Consider the following 19,427-nt stretch of genomic DNA (forward strand, 5'->3'; position numbering starts at 1 on the left):
AAAAGGAGAAATTTTCTTGAAAATTGTCCAAGGGGCATGGAGCATAGTAGAGAGCTTACATAAATCCTTACAGAGAGGAATAGTTCTTGTCAACACTGACTTGCCAAGGTATACCATGAAAACCTAAAGCACCGAGGATTCAATTTCTTTAGGCATCACTAGATGGAAATCACATTGTACCCAAGACAGTTTGCCAGTGGATTTTAAAACCTACCTATCCTTATCCTAGGCCATGCATAGGGAGTAGAGCTCCGGCAACACCCTACCTCTCTGGGTAAACTCCAGGTAAACCTAATCTAACCTAACACAGCCTAATTCCATGTATCCCAGCCAAACCTAACACAGCCTAACCCTACCTGGATTGTACCTGGATGGGGTTCTGGGAGTTCTACTACTCCCCAAGTCAAGCCTGGGGCCAGGTTTGACGTAATGTTGTACATACTGTATATGGTTTTGACATTTTGAAAACAAGTTTTGACTGTAACCCCTGCCTTCCTGGTTCAGGTTTACGTGGGGGGAGAGTTTGAGCACCTCAATTCATGCTTGTTCGCCCCCATTCTTACACGTGATATCGGCCAGGTACGGCTTCACGTGCTGTACATGAGTGATATGGAAGAAAATGCAGAATAGAACCAGTGAAGAGCAGGGGTGCCATAGGCACAATCAGAGAACACTGTATTAACATCAGAGGTCTGCGGTTGTTCAACATCCTCCCAGCGAGCATAAGAAATATTGCCGGAACAACCGTGGACATCTTCAAAAGAAAACTAGATAGTTTTCTCCAAGGACTGCCAGACCAACTGGGCTGTGGTGGGTACGTGAGCCTGAGTGCCTCTCCAAGCAACAGCCTGGTGGATCAAACTCTCACAAGTCAAGCTTGGCCTCGGGCTGGGCTTGGGGAACCCAGCCCGAGGCCGGGCCGGGCTCTGTTCTTTGCTTCTCGCCTCATGTGCCGACAGGTAGTCCTCGCTCACTCTTTGGAATCTGCTTGGGCTCTGGCTCTTAGATTTTGTTCCCTTTCTGTGAGGAGCTCCTATGGCTGCCTGGAGTTATCGGGCTAATGTATGTTATATTAGACCGGGACATTAGCTATGGAGTTCAGACCTACCAGGGACCAGCACCAGAACCTGGCATCTTCAGAGAGGTTTCAGGAAGCAATGGCCCTGGAAAACCCCCTTGTGGTTGGGGTTTTCCTTACCAGCCATCGACCGGGGTTAGGCACAAAGAAAGGTAGGCATAACAAAACAAACCCCACATGGTAAGAAGCTAAAACAAAAATCCAAACAGAGAGGTAGAAACTCCCTACAATCCCAAGGAAACAAGCAAGCAAGCAAACATCACACTTTACTGCCGCGCAGCTCGTCCGCACAGCCCTCCCCTCCCCAAGATTGGGAGGAGGGGGGGCCCCCAGACCTCACCGCGCCGGCTACCTAGCACCAGTTCGTAAGCTAATGTCAACCAGGACAGACGCTTCTCTGGCCTTAGTTTCCTAGCCGGTGTTTGCCTTCGTGGCATTCACTGCTGTGTTTTTGTGTTGTGCGGTGGCCAGGTGTTCCTCATTAGTACCGGGGCTGTATGCACTTCCGGGCTTCCTTCCCTAAGCGCCCTGTGAGTACTGCCCCTGTGTGACAGGGGTTTCTTCCCTGAGGAGTTCGGGAACCATTCCCGTAGAGGTTCTTGCTACTTGGCAGTTGCCTCGCCCTTGGGGCCAGCTGGGGCTTGGGGGCCCTTGTTTGGCCTTAGGTAGAGACTAGTATTATGCTGGTTAGGGCGTCAAGGTGTTGTGCGGCCTGCCACCTATGCGGCGACTGCTTCCTTTTGCCTCTGGGGACAGTGTACTTTTGCAGGGTTTTTCTTTTGTTTTTATTTTCCTTTGCCTGGTGGGGGTCTGCCCAGTGTGGCTATTGTTCCACTGGTAGTGTTTGGTGGCCCTCTGCTAGGCCTCCGTGATTGTACACATCGCAGGGGTTTTCAGTTTTACATCTACCCCTTGTTAGCTTGGGTGTTAACCGGTTAGCAACATCTTGCTCGGGCTTCCCGTAGCAGTCAGCCTACGGGCCCTGGAAAATCCTGTCTTGGCTCGGTGGACCATTGGATGTGTCTTCTGGGTTCCATCCCATCTGGTGAGGGTTCGTTAGGTGTGTGCCCTTGTCTCCGGGTGACTGTCACCACTTTTCCTCCGTCATGCTGGCTGTTGGGTCACTGACACCTTGACCTGGAGTCTTGCGAGTTGTGTTCTCTGCTTGTTCTCCAGTACTCTCCTGGTTTCATCACTGTTCAGAGTACAGGCGGCATCTGCGTTGCAGGCTCGGTTTAGGTTGCTGCAACGCGCTAGGTTGGTTTCCCACTCGGATCCCCAGGGGCCGCCCCGGTTTGGTTTGGGGCTGTTCGCTCCTTTCCCTCCCTGTTCCCAGCTCCTGACCGTCTGCGGGTTTTGGGGTTGGGGCCAAGACTCGGGTGGTTTTGGGGGCTGTCCCGTTCGGGTTGGGGACGGAAGTTTTCGATCCTGTTCCTCCTGCCAAAGCTTCTGGGTCTTACCAGCGGCCCTTTCTTTGCTGCCTTTCCTCTGGACTCTTCCTTTTCTTTAGGGGCGGAGGGTGTGAAGGACGGCTCTTCCTTGAGGCGTCTGTTGCGGGTTCCTCGGGGTTGTGGGGGATGCCCGCTCGCAGTTCTGGGGCTGTTTGCTCCTGCTATGGTCTTCTGCTTCTGGGCGGGGTTTTTTGTCCATCTAGTCTGCTTACTTCCCACATATGCTGGCGTGTTTTCGGATCTATTGCGTCGTTCACAGCCTCCCTGTTTCTGGTGGCCATTTTCTTTCTGCGGGTTTCCCCGCTTGGACACCAGGGCATTGCTGCGGTTTGTTTACATGTGGTTGGGTGTGCGACCTCGAATTTGGGTGAGTTTTTTCACCTCTTCCAGGGGTTTTATCTTCCTGTTGCCAATTCTTTGCTTTTTCTGGGGTATTCTGCCCTTCTTCTGTTCTTCTGAGAACGCTTGGGGTGTTGGTTTTTACACCGGTTTTTGTGTTTTCTGTATGTTGGGTTTGGGCCCAGTGTCCCTGTCTGTTTATGTTTGCTGTCACACCTTCTCCCTCGGTTTTTTGGTTCGTTTTGGCTGTTTCCCTGGGGGTTCTGTCTGGGTGCTGTGCTTTGCTCTTTCTGTGGTTTATGTACGCCGGCAAATGTGGTGGTTTGGGCTCCGCGGGTTCAATTTCGGGTTCTGCCTCCTGGGGTTCCGGGGTCTTCCTGGTTTGCAGGCTGATCTTTTTGGGTCATGGCACATGTTGTGGTCATGCCGGGGCCTTGGGTTTTGTTGTCGAGGTGGGCCTTTTGGTGAAGTTTTTGTGCTCTCTTGGTGCCTTCTTTGTCTGGCCGGCATGGTGCTCTCTGCCCACAAGTCGGTGGCTTATCTTTTTCTTTTCTTAATTTTATTTTTATTTTTTATTATGAGTATATATATATGTGTGTGTGTGTGTGTAATTATATATATATATATATATATATATATATATATATATATATATATATATATATATATATATATATATATATATATATATATATATATATATATACTATATATATATATATATACTATATATATATACTATATATATACCAGCCAAGAACCACAGATCCGCAAAGCCCGTGTCTGCACTAGAACAGGCTGGAACCCTGGAAGGATGGGGCGGAACGACCACGTCCAAACACATCCACACCAAGATGACATGACGAAGCGCAGGGGAAGAAGCCCACCCCGTCAGCCTCGAACCCTCCAAAGGGGGGTGAAGGCTCCCGACGCCAGCAGAGGCCAGAAGACAACCAAAACACCCACGAACTGCGGGACCAAGAGAGACTCAACAGAGTAAGCTGCCCCCCCCCCCCAGCACCTGGATGGGGTGCTGGGGGGGGGGGGGGCAGCTTACTCTGTTGAGTCTCTCTTGGTCCCGCAGTTCCTGGGTGTTTTGGTTGTCTTCTGGCCTCTGCTGGCGTCGGGAGCCTTCACCCCCCTTTGGAGGGTTCGAGGCTGACGGGGTGGGCTTCTTCCCCTGCGCTTCGTCATGTCATCTTGGTGTGGATGTGTTTGGACGTGGTCGTTCCGCCCCATCCTTCCAGGGTTCCAGCCTGTTCTAGTGCAGACACGGGCTTTGCGGATCTGTGGTTCTTCTGGACTTGTTCAGTCTGCGCCCTGGATTCTTTGCCCTCTTTGGAAGACTTTTGTCTCCGGTCCAGCTTCTATTGGGGCCGGGTGCCTGGCTGGTGTCCCTGGGCACCAGCCAGGCACCCGGCCTGGCTGTACAACTGGGCTGGTATGATAACTGTACAACTAGACTGGTATGATGAGTTCCGGCAATAAGAGAGGTCGACCCCCACACACAGCTGATGGCTGCCTCCCTCACTGGTTCAAGGCCAGACGCACTAACAATTCTCCCACAACAATATTGTTTGTGGTATTATTACACTATATACACACATTTTATATAAGTATCGACATGTTTTATTTACCCTAACTGTACAACTAAGCTGGTAAGATGTCCAAACAGCATAGTGGCCACTGCATGACGCCACTCGACTGCAAGTCACACAGCAGGTAGCAGACAACAGCCTCACCAAAATGGTTCCTCCCAACAAACTCATTTTACTGTTATTACACTCTATACACATGTTATATATAAGTATCTATATTTGTGTTCACCATAGCGAACCACTAAGCTGGTGGTATGGTGAATCCAGACAATAACATGTTGCCACACACCAGCCAGCAGACTGGCTGGTGTGTGGCAAATCTATCTCCCTCCCTCCCTCACCAGCAATATTCCTCCTCCCACATCGTTAATTCTCACCACAATCTTTCTATTATCAGAATCCTTTTCACTAAATCATGTAAATGAATAATTTTACACATGTTTATTTTGTAATGGAACATAAGAAGTCGTTTGAAGAATTTTAGATTGACGAAATAATGGCAGTGTGCTGTGGCGAGCACTGTGAACATCTTGAACAGCATTTATTCACTGATATCTGAACATTGAACACAATCTTTATCACAGTCAGGCTCTTCTGTAATACTATCATAGCTAAATAATACCAGATTCAAATATATTTGGACATTTGTTAGGCAATGCTGTGGTCACAAGTTGAACAGCAAGGCTGTTAGCTCATGCTGCGTGCGTCAGACTTGGTTACTCACTCAGGACAGGCCTTCACACCTGGGAATGTAGCCCATAATTTGTTTTTCTGGGGGAGGGGGAGCCCCTTTGGCTCCCCAGAGCTTATCCAGGTTAATATGCTAATGTCAGACTTTGGCATCAGTCATGTGTATGGAGTTATATGGGCCTACCGGGAACCACGAGCCAGAACCTGGCCCCCTCAGAGAGAGCAATGGCCTATAGAAACCCCCGTGTGGTTGGAAGCATTCTATATCTGCCATCGACCTGGTCAGGCACCCAGAAAGGTAAGCATCCCAAAACAAACCCCTATTCTGGTGAAAATTGCTACCACAAGCCAAACATGTGGATAGAACTTCTCTAAAAGAAATGAGCAAACGATCATGACGTCACACGTTGCCGCGCCACTGTATGCGCAGCTCCCCCCCCCCTACCCAGGAGGGGGAAGGGAGAGCCCCAGACCTTTCTGTGCTGGCTATCCACCATCAGTTCTTCAGCTGATGCTATAGGCTGAGGTTGTGTGCTCCGGCTCCGGTGGTTGTTTCAGCACTGTATCTAGAGTGTGGTGACTGTCTTCTAGGTGGTGCGTGAGCCGGGAGTGATTCTCCAGTACTCGGGCTGCATGTGCCTAGGGTTTCCTTCCCTAGGTGCCCTGTAAGTACTGCCCATGGGGCTTGGGGCCACCTTCCACAAGTTCCTTGGGTTCTGCCCCTGCTAGGCCATTTACTGCTTGGTTTTCGGCTGCCCTTTATGTGCTTGGGCGCTCTGTCTCCATTGTTCGCCTTAGGGTAAGGGGCAGTTTGCTCTGGTGGGGCCCTGGCTGCTACGCAGCCTGTTTTCACCAATCATGGCGGCCGGCTGTGTTCTGTCTGGATACGCTGTCCTCTGCTTGATACCTGCTTGATGGGGTTCTGGGAGTTCTTCTACTCCCCAAGCCCGGCCCGAAGCCAGACTTGACTTGTGAGAGTTTGGTCCACCAGGCTGTTGCTTGGAGCGGCCCTCAGGCCCACATACCCATCACAGCCCGGTTGGTCTGGCACTCCTTAAAGAAAACAATCTAGTTTGCTCTTCAAGATGTACATGGTTGTTCCGGCAATATTTCTGATGCTTGCTGGTAGGACGTTGAACAACCATGGACCTCTGATGTTCATACAGTGTTCTCTGATTGTGCCCATGGCACCTCTGCTCTTCACTGGTTCTATTCTGCATTTTCTTCTATGTTGTTTACTCCAGTACATTGTTATTTTACTGTGCAGATTTGGGACCTGACCCTCCAGTATTTTCCATGTGTTTGGTATTATTTGGTATCTCTCTCGTCTCCTTTCTAGTGAGTACATTTGGAGAGCTTTGAGACGATCCCAATAATTTAGGTGCTTTATCTCGTCTATGCGTGCCGTATATGTGCAATATATACCTCTTGCGAGGTTTTCTTTTTTCTTTTTGTTTGTCTGCCTGGTGGGGGGGGGGGGGGGGTCTGCCTGTGTTCTTGCCCCCTGTGTCCCCCTGTGTACGGAGTATTCTTAACTCTTCCGGTGGTTCCCCCTGCTAGGTCCCCGTGAGTGTACATGTCCCGGGGGTTCAGTTCTTAGAAGGTTATTTGGTAGACTTGGGTGCCGGTTAGCAGTACCCTGCCTGGGATTACCTGAGCACGAGTCCTATTATAGCAAACACTCAGGACCCTGGCAAATCCCTTAGGGCACGCAGGTCCGATGGATGTGGCCCCCGAGTCCCCCCTTGCTTCCAGTGAGTTTGAGGGTTGCTCTGTCCCCTTATCTCCGGGTGACTCTCTGTCTTTGCCTCCGTCTGCTGCCTGTGGGGTTGGTGACACCTTCGGCCCGGAGTCCTGCGAGTTTTGTTGCTTGTTTGTGACTCGGTTACCCGGTCTTATGCTGACTATGTGGGTGCAGGCCGCATGGGCGTTGCACGTTGAGCTTCGATGGTGGCAACGCTTTCTTTTCTTTGTTCCCCAGAGGCCCCGAGGCTGCCCCGTTTTGGTTGGTGTTGGAGCTTGGGGGTGTTGGCTGCTTCGGTTCCTTCCACGCCCCTTTCCTCTTGTTGTGGTCTAGTCTGGTTCTCCCCCCCCCCCCCCCCCTTCTTCCCTCCCTGCATCCGGATCCTTACCGTCTGTGGGTTCGGGGTTGGGGCAGGGCTTCGTTGGTTTTGAGACTCGGGCAGTCTTGGGGTATTCCTCCTCAGGGGTAGCAACAGGGGCATTCGAGCCTTATTGTATTTGCTTTTATTCTTGTGTTTTGCTTTATCGTGTATCTTGTATCGTGATCCCTCTGCATCTCTGTGCACACTGATATTGATCCTGATCAAAATCTTCTGTCTCATATCTACACCAACCAGCACATTGATCATCATTATTGCAAGTATTTCACAGCACACCAGGCTAAAAACAAACTCCAAAATAGCACCTGTCTATCAGTTTACAACCAAATTGTTAGATCACTTGGTAAACATTTTGACGATTTAAATGCATTGCTCACAGCACTAGGTACTAACTTATCATTCATTATTTTAACAGAAACTTGGCTAAATAAAGACTATACCCAACTCTACAACTTAGCTGGTTATAAAGCCATTCATAACTGTAGGCCTAATAAAAAAGGTGGTGGCACAGCTATATATTACCGAGATACATTTATCTGCAACAGTGTTATTAGTGACAGAGATGACTACTGTGAATATACTTTTGCTCAGTTTACAATTAAATCCCTTAAATCCTCTTTGACTATTGGATCCATCTATAGATTTCCCAATACTAACATAGCTTCTTTCTCAGACAACCTAAGGAATCTTATTATAAACAACAATCTCAACAAAAACCACATCATTCTGGGAGGAGACTTTAATATTGACCTGGGTCAACAAAATTGCTCTCAAGTTGACTATTTCCTTAACAGCATGAACTCCTGTATGCTAATCCCCACAATCACCAAATCTACCAGAGTCACTCAAACATCAGCCACTACCTTGGACCACATATGGACAAACATAACAGCCCCCTATGTGTCTGGTATAATCTACGACAGAACAACTGACCACTATCCTACCTTTCTCATAGCGAACATGGACATAACACCACCAAAAAGCAAGAAACTTTCATTTAGGCTACACAGTGAATCAGCTTTAGGCAATCTTGCAGATGCACTTCACAATATTAACTGCGATTCTGAATTCAATAATACCCAGGATATAAATTCATTAGCTAACCTCTTCCTCTCTAAAACTCTAAGCCTCTACAACCTTCATTGTCCCCTTCTTACCAAGCAAGTAACTGACAAAAGATTAAACAATCCATGGCTCACAAGTGGCATTCTCAACTCAATCAACAAGAAACATGAATATGAAAAGAAACTTAGGATTGGCCTAGTTTCAAAGGAAGTAGCTAGAAGGTACTCATCAATGCTTACCAGTATCATAAGAAAGGCAAAACTTGCATATTATGTGAATAGATTCAATGAAGCAAAAGGCAACATGAAAAGCACTTGGAAAACAATCTCTAGTATCCTAGGAACTAAACACTCACATAACCAAATAAAACTCTACAAAGATGGGGATATACCGTCAACTGATTTAGAAATGGCAAATGAATTTAATAGTTTCTTTTCATCGGTTGGTGCTAATCTTGCCAGTAAAATCCCACAGACTCAGACACATATTAACACATATCTCTCAGGCAGCTATCCAAACTCTCTTCTCCTTTCACCAATCAGCCCGGCAGATGTTGTGTCCATCATACACTCTCTAAAAACCAAGGCAGGGAACACCAGTGAAATTCCGTCCATTGTGTACAAGAGAGCCTCCCATGCCCTTGGCCCACCCATAGCACTACTGTTCAACAAATCTATAGAGTGTCACACCTTCCCTCATATCCTCAAAAAAGCAAGAGTAATGCCAGTCCATAAAGGAGGCAATCCGGCAGACATAAACAATTATAGACCAATATCAAATCTACCCATTCTATCAAAAATATTTGAAAAAATTATTTACAAACAGCTCTATTCCTACCTCGTAAAATTCGACATACTCAGCCCCTGCCAGTTTGTCTTCCGGTCCCAAAAGAGCACCAACGATGCAATCATTAGTCTCCTTGACGTTATCTACTCAGCCCTTGACAAAAATGAGTTTCCGATTGGACTCTTCATTGACCTAAGAAAAGCCTTTGATACTGTTAATCACAACTACCTCTTACTTAAACTCCAGCATTATGGAATCCAAGGCCTTGCCCTTGACTACATCCGATCCTATCTTAGTGACAGACACCAATATGTATCCATCAATGATACAACTTCTTCCACTCTACCAATTACCATTGGAGTGCCACAGGGCAGTATCTTAGGACCTCTTCTATTTCTTATATATATATAAACGATCTGCCTAATGTCTCTAATATTCTCAAACCTATATTGTTTGCTGACGATACTACCCTTATCTATTCAGACCTCAACCCACATACACTAAATAATGTTGTGAATAATGAATTAAAAAAAGTCCACTTATGGATGTCAACGAACAAACTAACATTAAACATCGAAAAGACTTACTACATCTTATTTGGAAGCAAATCATCAAATGTAATTCAGCTACAGATAGACAACATTAACATCAGTAATAAAAATGATGGCAAGTTTCTTGGCCTATTCCTAGACAAGAGACTCAACTTCAGCACCCACATTCAACACATAACTAAGAAAGTCTCTAAGACAGTTGGTATACTCTCCAAAATCAGATATTATGTTCCTGACTCTGCTCTCCTCTCACTATATTATGCACTAATCTACCCCTATCTTAATTATGGTATCTGTGCATGGGGGTCTACCACTGCAAACCACCTTAAGCCCATCATCACGCAGCAAAAATCTGCTATCAGAATAATAACTAACTCTGCTTTCAGACAACACTCAGCTCCCTTGTTTAAATCCCTAAACTTGCTAAATATTAACTCCCTCTACACATTCTCTTGTGTCAACTACATTTACAAAACCCTGTTCTTAAGACACTCAGAATTTTAGGATGAAGTTTTCAATTTCAATTTGCAATTCACAAGTTTTAAATATCACAAATTTCTTTTTCAGGTTTATTAAACAATATAGATTTTATACAAAATTTTAAAATATCCTGAGCTACTTTACAATTTATTGATATATTTTAGTTTTGTTTTATTAGTTTTATAAAACTGTAATATCAATATAGCTATAGGTTAAGTACTAATTGTAATTAAGAAGTAATAAAATTATTATCTTCAAAAACTAAGACGGTTAGGTGAGGTTGTGGTTTTCTATTCAGTTTTTCAGGTAAACTCAAATATTCACAATATATTTGACAGTACGATTTAATACTAAGGGAAAATAAGTACAATTCCTAACTGTGATGAATAGTACATAATTGCACTTATTTGTCTTCTTACATTTACCACCCCATTTTTGGAGGACGGGCTGCTAATACTCCACCATGTAGTGTACCATGTTCATGGTCATGTAGAACTATGAGTTTAGTTATGATGTGGTGACATGGTAGAAGCATAGGATTCTTGGCTTCTAAGTCAGTTTCTACATGAAGCAGACGTCCTCCACACCTTAGGATATTGTAATTATTTGAATCAAACCAAATGCCCAGAGATTTGGTTAATTTATCTGGAAGATGTTCATATTCTCTCCCATAAGTCTCTTGTTGAGCTTGTTTGACCCAGTATTTGATTGGACTGGGAAATTGATACTTAATCCCTATCCTGTTGAGGAAGACAAATACAATTTTGGTAACTCTTAGCAATTTACCTAAGATGGAATAATGATGAGGATTGATAGCTAAAGTTCGAGGGGGGTTCTGGATCTACAACGGGGGTAGTGATATTGGTCACAATGACTTGTGACTTGTTTAGGCCACTGACCACAAACCAACCATTGGGGTCCAGTAAACCACATCTCAGTTTTAACTAATTGTTTTAGAGTTAAACCTCTGGATAAATAGTCAGCTGGATTGTCCTTGGTGGGGACGTGTCTCAGTTTATAACCAGCAGACAATTCTCAAATTTCCCTGACTGTTGCTAACATAGGGAGTTTTGTTTTTGTTGTTTTTTATCCAGTGTAAGACTGCTTCCTTGTCTGACCACACTACTCTCTCACCAAAGTGAATATTACAGTGTTTTGATCAGGCAATGAGCCAGTCTTACACCTACTAATAAGGCAGTTAATTCCATTTGGGGTAATGACCTCTTTTTAATTGGGGCTACCCGTGCCTTAGATGTAAGCAAAAATGATTGTTGAGTGTTAACTAGATAGGCTACTGCACCACACGCTTTGCCCTGAGGCATCGCAGAACACATGTAAATTTGTGGGTAAATTTAGTCCTAAGGCATTGCGTGGAAGTTTCAGAATACTGAGTTTACTATAATCTGGAATTAATTGCTGCCATTTGTCTTGGAGATCATCTGGCAGTGGTTCATCCCAACACATATTAATTTGCCAGCACTCCTGCATGAGGAGTTTGTCCTTAATTAAAATAGGACTAAGTAGGTCTAAAGAGTCAAATGGTTTACTGACATGTGAGAGTAACTTTCTCATGGTTAGGGGGATATCATTGATATCCACCGACTTAATATTTAATTCGTCCGTGGAAGTATTCCATTCCATACCTAGAACTTTCAATTTGTTTGGTACTTTATAATCGGGAAACTCTTTCTCGATTATCTAATTCAATTGTTGATTATTTGAGGTGCACGACTATAAGGGCATATTGGCTCCTAATAGTTCACTGTTAGCCTCATGATAAATTTCCACTAATTTGTTTTCATCATTAGTGGTTCCCCAGGAAATTATCGACATACAGGTTGTTGCTAATTTCAGCCTTGCATGAGCTGTTAGACTTCTTCAAATGGGTATCCAAGGTGGCTTGGAGTAAGAATGGTGAAGATGTTGCTCCGAACAGAACTGACACAAACCTATAAGTGATGATGTCACTATTAGGGTCCTGTGGATCCTTTACCCAGAGAAATTTAGTAAAGTCACGATCTTCCTCTTTCAAGCCTACTTTTAAAAAGGCTTTACTGATGTCAGCCGTATAGGTGAAAATGCCGGAACGAAATCGTAACAAAACATCCTGTAGTCTTTGGGTTAGACTAGGTCCAGTTTGTACACAATTATTTAATGACATGCTGTCTGCCTTTATTTTGGCACTGCAGTTGAACACAATTCTGATCGGTGTCGTCACTGAATCTTTCATGACAGCATGATGTGGCAAATAATGGCCTAATTTATGGTTGTCGTGGTCAACAACTTCTATAAATTTGTTACCAAGTTGTTGCTGTATCAATTCATGATACAGTTGTAATTTGTCAGCCTGCCTATGTAGCCTAACTAACTGTGATTTTAATTGAGTTGATGCCAAAAAGTAATTTGCAGGACATTGGGGGTGGTTCAGTTTCCACGGCAACTTAACCCAATATTGGTTATCTTGATAGATATCATCAATAAAGGAAATCAAATTAATTCGTTCTATCAACGAAAAACATCAATATGATATTCGATGTTTTAAATAATGGAACAGCCTACCTTACATACACTGAACAAACTTTTATGACATTTTTCTTTCTTCAAGTTTGTTCAATATTTTTTTCTGGGGGGAGCCCCGTCGGCTCCCCGGAGCTTTACCAGGCTGATATGCTAATGTCAGACTTTGGCATCAGTCATGTGTATGGAGTTCTAGGCCCTACCGGAGACCACGGCCAGAACCTGGCCCCCTCAGAGGGGCAAGAGGAGCAATGGCCTATAGAAACCCCCGTGTGATTGGAAGCATTCTATGTCTTCCATCGACTGGGTCAAGCATCCATAAAGGTAAGCATTCCAAAACAAACCCCTATTCTGGTTAAAATTGCTACCAAAAGCCGAACTAGTGGATAGAACTCCCCAACAGAAAACAAGCAAACTAGTATGATGTCACACGTCACTACACTTCTGTCTGCGCAGCTCCCCCCCTTTAGGGAGCCGGTCGGCCGAGCGGACAGCACGCGGGACTTGTGATCCTGTGGTCCTGGGTTCGATCCCAGGCGCCGGCGAGAAACAATGGGCAGAGTTTCTTTCACCCTATGCCCCTGTTACCTAGCAGTAAATTAGGTACCTGGGTGTTAGTCAGCTGTCACGGGCTGCTTCCTGGGGGTGGAGGCCTGGTCGAGGACCGGGCCGCGGGGACACTAAAAGCCCCGAAATCATCACAAGATAACCACAAGATAACCTCCCCGGGAGGGGGAAGGAGGAGTCCCAGACCTCTCACGCCGGCTATCCACCCATCAGTTCTTCGGCTGATGCTATAGGCACCGGTTGTGTGCTCCGGCTCCATTAGTTTTTTCAGCACTGTACCTAGAGTGTGGTGTCTGTCTTCTAGGTGGTGTGTGAGCCGGGAGTGAGTCTCCAGTACTCGGGCTGCATGCGCCTAGGGTTACCTTCCCTAGGTGCCCTGTAAGTACTGCCCTTGGGGCTTGGGGCCACCTTCCACAAGTTCCTTGGGTTCTGCCTCTGCTAGGCCGTTTACTGCTTGGTTTTCGGCCGCCCTTTGTGTGCTCGGGTGTTCTGTCTCCCTTGTTCGCCTTAGGGTAAGGGGCAGTTTTGCACTGGTGGGGCAAAGGGTGCTGCGCAGCCTGTTTTTACCTATATTGCGGCCGGCTCTGTTCCACCTGGGTATGCTGTCCTCTTGTGGGGTTTTATTTTTATTTTTGTTTATCTTCCTGGTGGGGGTCTGCCTTTGTTCTTGCCCCCTGTGTCCCTTGTGTTCTGAGTATTATTCTGGTGGTTCCCCCTGCTAGGTCCCCGTGAGTGTACACGTCCCGGGGGTTCAACTCTTAAAAAGTTGTTTGGTAGCTTCAGGCGCCGGTTAGCAGTACCCTGCCTGGGATTACCTGAGCGCGAGTCCTATTATGGTAAACGATGGGGATCCTGGGAAACCCTTGGGGGTGCGCGGGTTCGATGGATGTGACCCGAGTCCCCCCTCGCTTCCAGCGAGTTTGAGGGTTGCTCTCACCCCTTGTCTCAGGGTGACTCTCTGTTTTGCCTCTGTCTGCTGCCTGTGGGGTCGGTGACACCTTCGACCCGGACTCCTGCGAGTTTTGTTGCTTGTTGTGGCTCGGTTACCCAGTTGTATGCTGACTAAGCAGGTGCAGGCAGCAGGGGCATTGCACGTTGAGCTTTGGTGGTGTTCTCGTTTGTTTGTTCCCCGGGAGCCCCGGGGCTGCCCCGTTTTGGTTCGATGGTTTTGAGACTCGGGCGGTCTCGAGGAATTCCCCTTCCGGGGGAGTGAAAGGAGCATTTGAGCCTGTTCCTCCAGCTCTGTTGTAAGAGTCTGCCAGTGGGTTCCCTTCCTTAGTATTTTCGCGGCTGCCCCGGTTTTCTGGTACGGCCGGGGCTTTGAGGGACCGGCTCGGCCCCGGGGCCTGTTGTGTGGGTTCCCGGCTGGGAAGGGGCTGACTTGGGGGGGCCTGGGGCCCCTTTAGGACCCCGCGGGGGGGGGGGTTCTACCCTCTAGGCGGGGCTTGCGGTTACGCGGGGGGGGGGTTTTTCCTCCACCCTCGCCATACGAGTTATTGGGCGTCGGCTCCTCCCCGGGCTCAATTTCTTGTACCTTGTATCGGTTGGTTTCGTCCTGTAGGTGGGGACTCTTCTCCGTTGCTTTCCCCTTTTTTGGGGCGGGGTATCTTCGTCATGCTTCCCCGTTATTGGGGTTCAACGTGACTTTTGGTCTCGGGTGCGACTGTTCCTTTGTGTGCCTTCGGGACTGGTGTTTGCTTCTGTGTTCTCGAGGGTTCGGGTAGGTTTTCGCTACTTCCCGTATTATTGGAACTTCTGTTGGCTCCTAGTCCATGTCGCCGGATTGGGCTCCTTGTAGCCCAGTTGGGCTACTCGTGGCCCGGCTGGGTTCCCATTGGGGGCATTGTCTTCGCTTCATTGGCCAGTTATGTTGTCGCTGCTTACTCTTTTGGCTCCTGTCCTGTGTGATGGGTTGCTTTTTCTACTTTGCGGTTCCCTAGGGTTCCATTTTGTTTGGCTAAATTTTTTGTGCCGTGGTTCTAGTTGGCGCCTTCACGCAGAGCGGATTGTGCTGTTCGGCCAGCGTGTCATGCGCATGCGCCGTGGGAGTTTGTTTTGGTTGGGGCGGTGTGTTTCAGTGCTGGTGTTTTGCGCCCTTTTTTCTCGGGGGCTTCGCCTCTCGCTCTTCTCCCTTCTCCGGTATGTGGCACGTCGCTCCGGGGGTGTCCTGGATTACAGCTGTGGGGAGAGCGCCAAGGTTTTCCCTGTGTCATGGGTGTGGGCCTCCTCCTCCGCCTCTACCCTGCTCTCCTGCATGTCTGGCTCTGGCTTCTTCACCTGGCGGTGCATCCAGGATCTTCTTGGCACTGTTGGGTCGTGTCACGTTCGTGCCTCCGTTCGACAGCTTTGTTTATGCAGTCTGGCGTCTTTCGGCCGGGCGCTGGATGCGGACATATTTATGTACCTGTCGTTATTTAGGTATATTTATGTACAAATATGAGACTGTTGGCACACCGGTGTCTGTCCCTTTTCAACCCTTCCAGTCCCATTCATAGGCATGTCCAACCCATGCTGGAGTCATTCAAGGGACCCACCTCTTTTGTGTTATGAGGTATGTGGGGTTGTGGTGCTGGTTATGTACTTACCTGGTTGGGCTCGCTTGGTTGTGCTTGCAGGGTTTGAGCTCTGGCTCTTTGGTCCCGCCTATATGGAAGTACATGCAGAATAGTACCAGTGGGGAGCAGTGGTGCCATAGGCATTATCAGGGAACACTGTATAAACATCAGAGGTCTCCGGTTGTTAAACATCCCCCCTGCGAGCATAAGACGTATTGCCGGTACATCCGTGGTCGTCTTACAGAGAATACTAGCCTGTTTTCTAATAGAGGTTTCGGACCGTCCTGGCTGTTATGGGCGAGTGGGCCTGTGGGCCCGCACCAAGCAAAAGCTGGGTGGACTAACCTCCTTAGGTGTTTCTTCAGCCTAACCTCGGGACGGGCTTGGGGAGTCAATGAACTCCGGAACCCTGTCAAGCAGGTATTGAGCAGGTATCTCCGCCGTCAGTTGCCTGGGGTGCGGGGTTCCTGGGCCTGCTGGGTTCTGTTGTGTCTCCGTTGGTCCTGTCTCGGGTCGGCCTGGGGTCTGCCTGCACCGTTCTCTGCCTTTGCAGAGACTAGTTGCTGCATACATGGTGCGTGTTGTGTGTGGTGCATGTTGCTGCTGCACATGTGCATTTGTAACGTGTTTTGCGGTGGCGTGTCCTTGTTTCTGTGTCAGGTTGTGGTGTGGCACTTTGCTGCTATTTTGTACCTGGGCTTTGCGTATGGGGGTTTGCTTGTGTTAATTTTTGTGGTCTTCGGGTCCCTGGCTTGGCCCTTCCATGTGCGTGGGGTTCTGTCCACGCCTGATGGTCCGCCCTTGGTTGTGTTTCCTGGGGTTTTGTGCTTGGCTCTTTCATCCTGCCTTTTCCCTGTCGCTTCCCTGGCATCTCCTTTGCTCGGTTTTGCCTGCACTTGTTGCTGTATGGGGGGGGGGGTTTCCGCCGCTTCCCTTCCTTGTGCGTTCCCTTTGTTTCCTCCTCTGCCGCAGGGGTTCTTCTTCGTCTGTTCCTTGGCTTCTTAGGTGTTTCTTCAGCCTGTGTCATTTGGTGCGCTTATGTGTCTTGGTCTGTTTTCGTTGCTTGTACCCCTTGGTTCGGGTACTGTTTATTCTGGTGGCAGCCCTTACACCTTGGTTTTCCTGGCTTGCCCTGCCTGTTGGCTTTTCAGGGTCTTGCGATGTCTCGTGTCGGACCCGTCGTTTCTGATCTCCTGGCGGGCTTGCTCACATTGGGAGCTTTTCTGTTTGGCAGACGTTCCATCTTCTCCTTTGCCGGCTTGGGCTTCTTTGGTGGTCGCGCCCGAGATCTTCCCGCTACTTCGCCTCTTCCTGGGCTCGGATGTGCCTTGTTGGGGCTGATTACGTTCTGTCTCGTGTGTCTCGCCTCCGGTTGGTGGTCTGATGGCTTCGTTGTTGGTGTCCCACCGGCGTGTTTCTTCTTGGCGGCAGTATGGGGTATTTTGGGGGTCCTTCCTTTTCTTCCTGTCCCTTCTTAGGTGGCTGCGGTTGTTAGCGTCGGCTTGGTTTTTCTGGTGGGGATTGAGGGCCGTCGTCTTGCTGCATACAGTCGCCTCATTTCGTGCGGCGCTGGTGGAGCCGCTTCGGCTTGCTTTTGCACCATTAGTAAACTGTCTCGTGCGTTGTTTCACCTCCGGCCTGTTTGTGCGCCACTTGCACCATCCTGGTCTCTGGTCGGTGTGCTTTGTCTTCTCCTCAGTTGGTGGTGCCTCTTCGGTTCAGATTTGTTTTTCGACGGCTCTTTTTTCCTGTTGGCATTTGCCTCTGGGGGTCGGGTCGCTGTGCTTCTTGCTCTCCTCTGCAGGGGTTTCTGCTCCTTTGGTCTTGGCGTTTTGGTTGTTTGATGGCAGCCGTCTCCATCTTTTCTGGCACGGGATGGGGCTGCTGCGTTCTGGTGGGGTCCTTGGTTTGTTGGTGTTTGGTTGGTCAGGCCGGGGGTGCATCGTGTTTTGTGTTCAGTGGCGGCCCTCCACTGTTGATTGCGTGCCACGGCCTCTATGTCCGGGGTGCGTTTTGAGTTGATCCAGTTCCGTTCTTCTCTGTTCGCGGGTGAAGGTGTCCCAGGTTGTCCGCCGTGTTGTTGCGGCTAGCATGTCTGTGTTCTTTCCCCATGCCCGTGAAGTTCGTGGCTTTGCTGCTCTTGCTGAAGTCTGGGCGGCGTGTCCTTGCTGTCATTCGGGCACGGATTTTTTGGTGTTCGTACAGGGTGCTTGCTGCTCGTTGTGTTCTGTTGTTCCCGGGCCCTTTCAGGGCTGTGTCGCCTGGGATTGGCGTTTCCTGCCGGTTGTCTCGCTTCCGTTGAGGGGTGTGTGGTGTCCGCCTCCCTGTTCTGTCCCTTTGACCTTCCTCTGTGGGTAGTTAGTTCCAGGGAGCTGACGGGGCTTCCCCCAGAAAACCAGCGTTGAATGTAATGAAACGCCATTTTCTGGGTGAGACCCGGAGGCTCCCCAGCATCCCTTCCTCCCTCCGGTTCGTGGCTTTTCGCGTGTTTTGACATCCAGCCTCAGAACTGATGGGTGGATAGCCGTCGTGAGAGGTCTGGGTCTTCCCCTTCCCCCTCCTGGGGAGGGGGGAGCTGCGCAGACAGTGGCGCGCAGCTTATGTGTGACGTCATACTAGTTTGCTTGTTTTCTGTTGGGGAGTTCTATCCACTAGTTCGGCTTTTGGTAGCAATTTTAACCAGAATAGGGGGTTTGTTTTGGAATGCTTACCTTTCTGGATGCTTAACCCGGTCGATGGCAGACATAGAATGCTTCCAACCACACGGGGGTTTCTATAGGCCATTTCTCCCCTTGCCTCTCTGAGAGGGCCAGGTTCAGGCCGTGGTCCCCGGTAGGCCCTAGAACTCCATACACATGACTGATGCCAAAGTCTGACATTAGCATATCAGCCTGGTAAAGCTCCGGGGAGCCTCTGGGTCTCACCCAGAAAATGGCGTTTCATTACATTCAACGCTGGTTTTTTCATTTGTCTTATAGCAAAAGGTTCGTTCAGTGTTCGGCAGGTAGGCTGCTCCATGTTTCTTAATAAAAAAATGAAAAATAAAAAAACAGTTGAAACAATTTGAAAAATGGACAAATGCCATAAAGGTTCGTTCAGTGTTTGTCGGGTAGGCTGCTCCATTATAACAATCTTTCTTTGTTGCAAATATGTTCCATTTGTTATGTATTTTTCATTTATGTCTCAGTAATGGAGCAGCCTACCTGACAAACACTGAACGAACCTTTATGGCATTTGTCCATTTTCCAAATTGTTTCAACTGTTTCTTATTTTTTTTATTTAAGAAACCTGCCGAACACCGAACGAACCTTTTTGACATTTGTTATATTTAAAAAAAATTAATTTCTTTTTTTCTACAAAAAAGTCATTGCTTTGCAACATCTCAGCAGTCACCCCTTTATATCCCAGCATCATTAGTATCTTTAAACAAAAACAACATAATTTATTTGCATCGTCGGAAGCGTCCAAGGATGTGCGCGAAGCAGCGCGAAGCAGCGCGACCCCACCATGTGGTCTTGTCATTCAAATGAGCGGTCGCCATACAAGATGAATTGTCGGCGATTTGGGCAATCGTTACCCAAAATGCTCACCATTTGAGGAGATCGTCACTCGAGGTTCTACTGTAGT

General features: G+C 47.9%; 1 protein-coding gene across 1 annotated transcript in view; it reads left to right on the forward strand.

Annotated features, from left to right (window-relative positions):
• LOC138373602 (programmed cell death protein 7-like) overlaps window positions 1–19,427 on the forward strand; it is a 74,199-nt gene that overhangs the window by 53,585 nt on the left and 1,187 nt on the right. The window lies entirely within an intron of this gene.

This window comes from Procambarus clarkii, chromosome 5 (assembly GCF_040958095.1).
Source record: "Procambarus clarkii isolate CNS0578487 chromosome 5, FALCON_Pclarkii_2.0, whole genome shotgun sequence".
Classification (NCBI taxonomy): domain Eukaryota; kingdom Metazoa; phylum Arthropoda; class Malacostraca; order Decapoda; family Cambaridae; genus Procambarus; species Procambarus clarkii.